The sequence below is a fragment of the Sinocyclocheilus grahami genome, unplaced genomic scaffold (genome assembly GCF_001515645.1).
Source record: "Sinocyclocheilus grahami isolate Dianchi unplaced genomic scaffold, SAMN03320097.WGS_v1.1 scaffold105.1, whole genome shotgun sequence".
In the NCBI taxonomy this organism is placed as follows: Eukaryota; Metazoa; Chordata; class Actinopteri; order Cypriniformes; family Cyprinidae; genus Sinocyclocheilus; species Sinocyclocheilus grahami.
The window spans coordinates 105,633-112,305 of record NW_015505284.1 but is presented as its reverse complement, the minus strand read 5'-3'; the positions used below and the strand labels follow the sequence as shown (position 1 = coordinate 112,305).

The 6,673-nt window shown below is 37.4% G+C and overlaps 1 pseudogene; it reads left to right on the top strand.

Moving 5' to 3' along the window:
* Positions 1-895: 895 nt before the first annotated feature.
* On the top strand, positions 896-2,491 carry LOC107588555 (UDP-glucuronosyltransferase 2A1 pseudogene; annotated as a pseudogene).
* Positions 2,492-6,673: the final 4,182 nt, after the last annotated feature.

The following is a 6,673-nucleotide window of genomic DNA, read 5'->3' as shown; positions in this document are numbered from 1 at the left end:
ACCGAGTCTGGTGACCCCTGATCTAGATGATACCACTGATTCTGTGACTTCCTACATCGGTTTCTGTGAGAACAAGTGGGTTTTAACATTCAATAATGACAAAACATGGATTGAAACTCAAACAGCTTTGTCAGGTCAGAAAGATTTGCTGAAGCTTCAATGACACTCTAATCAGTGCAAAGTAGGCCTGTACTTCCAACTCTGCTTCTCTGGTCCTTCTTTTTATATGTTTTGCATGTAGGGAGAAAATAAACCTGACAGTCACCAGACAGCCCAAAACTGCACTGGCAACAGAGCAATATGGATGCTTTAAAGTTGTGTAACAATTGTTCAGAATGTTTCTGTGTTCGGTGTGGCATTTAATGTGCAGGATCACTGCACCTCCAACTAAATTGTCAAGTAAAATGTTAGAATGTTCAAGAATCAGAAAAGAGTATTACCTTATGGTCAGAAGTTCACTCCTGGCAATACTGGTCAGGAAAAAGTGACTAAAGACAGGACAAGCAAACAGTTATAACAGAAGAACTGGATAGCAGCTATTGTATCTGCAACACCAACTTGAAGATAAGTTTGGATTTTAAAATCATAAAAATATAAAATCTACTTTTATGCTTTGTATAAAACAGCTGACCACCTCTATTTCAGTTCATATTGTTCTGTAATCAGTGACACATGAAAGCAAGACAGTGACCAGCAAGAAGCATACATTAATTATTTTTCCTGTTTGATTTCAAGGCATTCAGAAAACTAGGCCTAGGTGACACGAATACTGGGCTACCAGTGTACATCTATTTATTTATTTTCTTACTTTACTGACCATACTGTACTGCACAACATATAATAATATTATCCAATATATGTAGCCTAATCCAATTATTTTATCATTTACAGAAAGATGACACCATTTTCTAAGAATATGTTTTCTGTCACGCTTTGGATACCAATCATAATCCTTTTTGGTTCTCTCTGTGATGGTGGCAAAATCTTGGTGGTACCTTTGGAGGGAAGTCACTGGGTGAACATGGACATCATCATCAAGGCTTTACATGATCAAGGACACAACGTTGATGTAATACGCAGCTCTAGTAGCTGGTTCATCAAGGAGAACTCATCTTATTACAACTCTATAACCATACCTAACACCAAAGGAATGAATGAGGAATTTGTGTTAGATGTGCTCAACAAAATGATCGACTATGAAAGAGGAAAGAGCTTCTGGCTAAGTGCTGTATGGCTGTTTTGGGATATGGTTAGTGTCATTTATGAAACCCATGAAATGATATGTCAGCTTATAACAAACATATTTGAAAGTGAGGAAATTCTGAAGACACTGAAGGAAAATCAATACGATCTGGTGCTCACTGATCCGGGGTGGGGTGCAGGCATTTTCCTGGCTCATAAACTCAAGTTACCCATGGTATATAATGTGAGATGGACCTCTACTGGAGAGGGACATTTTGAGATCGCTCCCTCACCGTTGTCCTACATCCCTATCACAGGATCTAGAAACACAGACAGAATGAACTTTTTTCAGCGAGTACAAAATAGTATGTATTATTTGCTAATGTACTTTCAAAATGGCTATTTTAATTTGGCACAGTACCAAGCACTTTGTGATAAATACTTCTATCCACCTGTACGTTTTAATGAACTTCTCCAGGGGGCTGATATATGGCTTATGAGGGTTGATTTTGTCTTTGAATTTCCACGTCCAACAATGCCAAATATCATCTACATTGGTGGCTTCCAGTGCAAACCAGCGAAGGCCCTTCCACATGACCTGGAAGTTTTCATGCAAAGTTCTGGAGAGCATGGAGCCATTATCATGTCTTTAGGATCATTTATCAGTGTCTTACCAGATGAGGTAACAGCGGAAATAGTGACTGCTTTTGCTCAGCTCCCTCAAAAGGTTATTTGGAGATACACTGGAAAAAGACCATCTGCTTTGGGCAACAACACATTGCTGGTTGACTGGATGCCACAGAACGATCTTCTAGGGCATCCAAAGACTAAAGTTTTTATTGCACATGGTGGAACCAATGGGGTACAAGAAGCTTTGTATCATGGTGTTCCAGTGGTTGGAATTCCACTGTTTTTTGACCAGTACGACAATCTTCTTCGATTACAAAATAGGGGAGGAGCCAAGATACTTTCCATCACAACTTTAGATCAAAGCACACTGCACGCGGCTATACAAAATGTAATCAGTGATCCATCCTACAGACTGAATATGCAGAAACTGTCTCATCTGCACAGAGATACACCAGTTAAACCTTTGGACAGTGCGCTCTTCTGGATTGAGTTTGTAATGAGACACAAAGGTGCTGCTCACCTTCGTTCAGAATCCTACAAACTGCCTTGGTACTCCTATTACTCAGTAGATGTTGCAGTTACATGTTTCACAGTTGTTTTGATATTCACTCTCTCCATATTTTTAACAGTTAAATATCTGTGTGTCAAGTGCTGCAGCAGAAAAAGGAAAAATGAGTGACACATTTGCATATGAAGTAGATCACTTACAACAAAGTATACAACTTATTTGACTGTTTTGACTGTCTAATGTGCAATGAAAAGAAAATGGTAAAAATGTATAAAACTACAAATTGCATGTTCCCATTCATCACTGAACAAAATTATAAACGCAACACTTTTGTTTTTGCCCCCATTTTTCATGAGCTGAACTCAAAGATCTAAGACTTTTTCTATGTACACAAAAGGCCTATTTCTCTCAAATATTGTTCACAAATCTGTCTAAATCTGTGTTAGTGAGCACTTCTCCTTTGCCGAGATAATCCATCCACCTCACAGGTGTGGCATATCAAGATGCTGATTAGACAGCATGATTATTGCGCAGGTGTGCCTTAGGCTGGCCACAATAAAAGGCAGCGCTAAAATGTGCAGTTTTATCACACAGCTCAATGTCACAGATGTCGCAAGTTTTGAGGGAGCGTGCAATTGGCATGCTGACTGCAGGAATGTCCACCAGAGCCGTTGCCCATGAATTGAATGTTAATTTCTCTACCATAAGCCGTCTCCAAATGCATTTCAGAGAATTTGGCAGTACATCCAACCGGCCTCACAACCACAGACCACGTGTAACCACACCAGCCCAGGACCTCCACATGCAACATCTTCACCTCCAAGATTGTCTGAGACCAGTCACCCGGACAGCTGCTGCAACAGTTGGTTTGCATAACCAAAGAATTTCTGCACAAACTGTCAGAAACCGTCTCAGGGAAGCTCATGTGCATGCTCGTCATCCTCATGGGGGTCTCGACCTGACTGCAGTCCGTCATCGTAACCGACTTGAGGGCACTTCGGAGAGGTGTTCTCTTCACGGATGAATCCCGGTTTTCTCTGTACAGGGCAGATGGCAGACAGCGTGTATGTCGTCGTGTGGGTGAGCGGTTTGCTGATGTCAATGTTGTGGATCGAGTGGCCCATGGTGGCGGTGGGGTTATGGTATGGGCAGGCGTATGTTATGGACAACGAACAGAGATGCATTTTATTGATGGCCTTTTGAATGCACTGAGATACCATGACGAGATCCTGAGGCCCATTGTTGTGCCATTCATCCACGACCATCATCTCATGTTGCAGCATGATAATGCACGGCCCCATGTTGCAAGGATCTGTACACAATTCCTGGAAGCTGAAAACATCCCAGTTCTTGCATGACCAGCATACTCACCAGACATGTCACCCATTGAGCATTTTTGGGATGCTCTGGATCGGCGTATACGACAGCGTGTTCCAGTTCCTGCCAATATCCAGCAACTTCGCACAGCCATTGAAGAGGAGTGGACCAACATTCCACAGGCCACAATCAACTCTATGCGAAGGAGATGTGTTGCACTGCGTGAGGCAAATGGTGGTCACACCAGATACTGACTGGTTTTCGGACCCCCCCCAATACAGTAACACTGCACATTTTAGAGTGGCCTTTTATTGTGGCCAGCCTAAGGCACACCTGTGCAATAATCATGCTGCCTAATCAGCATCTTGATAGGCCACCCCTGTGTGGGGGGGGGGGACTACAGAAATTATTTCTGTTATTTAGCAAGGATGCTTTAAATTGATCAAAAGGGATGATAAAGACATTTATAATGTTACAAAAGACTTCTATTTCAGATAAATGCTGTTCTTCTGAACTCTCTATTCATCAAAGAAACCTGAAAAAAATCTTCCCTGTTTCAACATAGTAATAATAATAATAATAATAAATTAGTTTTGTTTTGGTTTTTTTAGCAGCAAATCAGCATTTTAAAATTATTTCTGAAGGATCATGTGACTGGAGTGATGCTGAAATTTTAGCTTTGAAATCACAGTAATAAATTAAATTTTAAAATATATTCAAATAGAAATCAGTTATTTTAAATGATAAAAAATATTTCACAATATTACTGTTTTGCTGTATTTTTGATCAAATAAATGCAGGCTTGGTGAGCAGAAAAGACTTCTTTAAAAAACATAAAAAATCTTACTGATCAAAAACCTTTTGACTGGTAGTATATTAAAACATATTCTAAAGTGCCTAAATGTCAAACTTAGTACAATATATTTGTTGAAAAATTCTAATACTAAACACACAATTGAATTATGAGGCTGTGATTTTTATGTTGCTGTCTCTAGCTCTCTCCCTCCCTGTACAATAAATCCATGTGAATATCTGTCACTGCTAAATTTTTTAATGTAACTTTACAATCGATATTGATGTCCTTTAGCACAGTATTATGAACGATGATGATAATGAGGTGCTACTGATAGCCTAACAGATAGCCTACTAGCAGTTTATTACTCAACTACGTTAATAAAGACAAAACTATCTAGCGTATTTACAGATGAAACTGACCTGCACTTGAAGCCCTGAACAGGTCAGTGATGTAGCTACATTTCACTGCTTCTTCTGGCCGCTTCCTCTCCTTCATCAAGTCTCGCACATCGGTTCTGTTTGAAACCGTTTGACGGAAGCGCAGAACAGACGTGAGCCGATTCGTATAGTGCAGTGGTGACAGTCAAGACTAACTGATTTATGATTTATTATCAATTTATTATTGAATGAAAATATCGGAAATGATCACTATGGTACATTGAGAAGGCATAAATATAAAATATTAAAGAGGTCCTATTATGCTTTTTCACTTTTCAACTTTAGTTAGTCTGTAATGTTGCTGTTTGAGCATAAAAATGATCTGCAAATTTGCAAAGCTCAAAGTCCAATTCAAAAGGATATATTGTATTTAACAGAAATCGCTTTTCAAAAACTACAACTAATGACTCGTTTGGACTACAACGCATATTTTCCGGGATTTGTGATATCACAAATACCGACGAATGGGACGAGACCTGGTTGTGCTGCACTAGAGAAGGCAACGAGTGTTATCACTATGTTGGAGACATGCTAGCTTTCCCAAGGCAGACGAACTTAGAGTGGTTACAATCATCCGGGTTTAAATCGCGCTCAAATTTATTTGATATTGACGCAATATTTACACTGAAGCTCGCAGGCGGCTATGGTAAGGGGCATGACATTTCCCGACCAGGCGCCAAGTGGAGCCAATCACAACACACACTGGCCCAGCTAACCAATCACAGCACATTTTGTATTTATCTAAATGAAAAGTTTTATATTTAAAATACAGTTAGTTAGGCAACATCACACAACGTTTTCACCATTACAACTGTTTAATAGTTCAATAAACAGTTCAATAAGCAAGTACAATAATATTAGATCACTTAAATGTTAGGCGGAATCACAGCACATCTCACAGAAACCAGCCGATTCATTGCTGAATGATTCCATGTTCTGAACTAATCGGTTGAGTCAAAGTTTCATTAGCCCATGCATAAACATCTGATGAATCAACCGTTTGAACGAATCGCTTGAATTAACAACTCAGTGACTCACTCATTAAACGCTCACTACTGGCACCTTGCTGGCGTTTTAATTTAGTTAAAAAATATAATTTCCACCATCATTTCTTGTTTGTATGTTCCATAAAATATTTAAAACAATCTCATAATATTATTCAATGCAATTGTATTTTTTCAGTGTAAATGATTTAATTTTAAAACGTAGAGATAACAATAATGACATTATTATAAGTGAATTTATAGATTAAATGTAAGAATTTGAAAATAAAGATGAGGTATTAATGAGGTTAGGGGGGGAAATGCCTAATAAAAAGTATAAAGGTAAAAAATACCCTTGGATTAAATATAAAAAAAACATGCAGATTTATATGTCACAGCTGATAGAAAACTGATAAGAATTTTTTTATGATAATATTTTATGATTTTTTTATTATTATTATATATATATTACTGGTGTCAAACGATTAATCGCATCCAAAATAAACGTTTTTGTTTATGTAATATATGTGTGTGTACTGTGTATATTTATTATGTGTATATATAAATACACACAAATGCATGTATATATTTAAGAAAAATATGTTATTTTATAATTTTCTATGTTAAATACATTCATATATAATATAAATTATATAAATATATACATGTAAATATTTTCAAAGTATATACTCTATGTGTGTGTATTTATATATACATAATAAATATACACAGTACACACACATATATTACATAAGCAAACAATTTATTTTGGATGATATATATATATATATATATATATATATATATATATATATATATA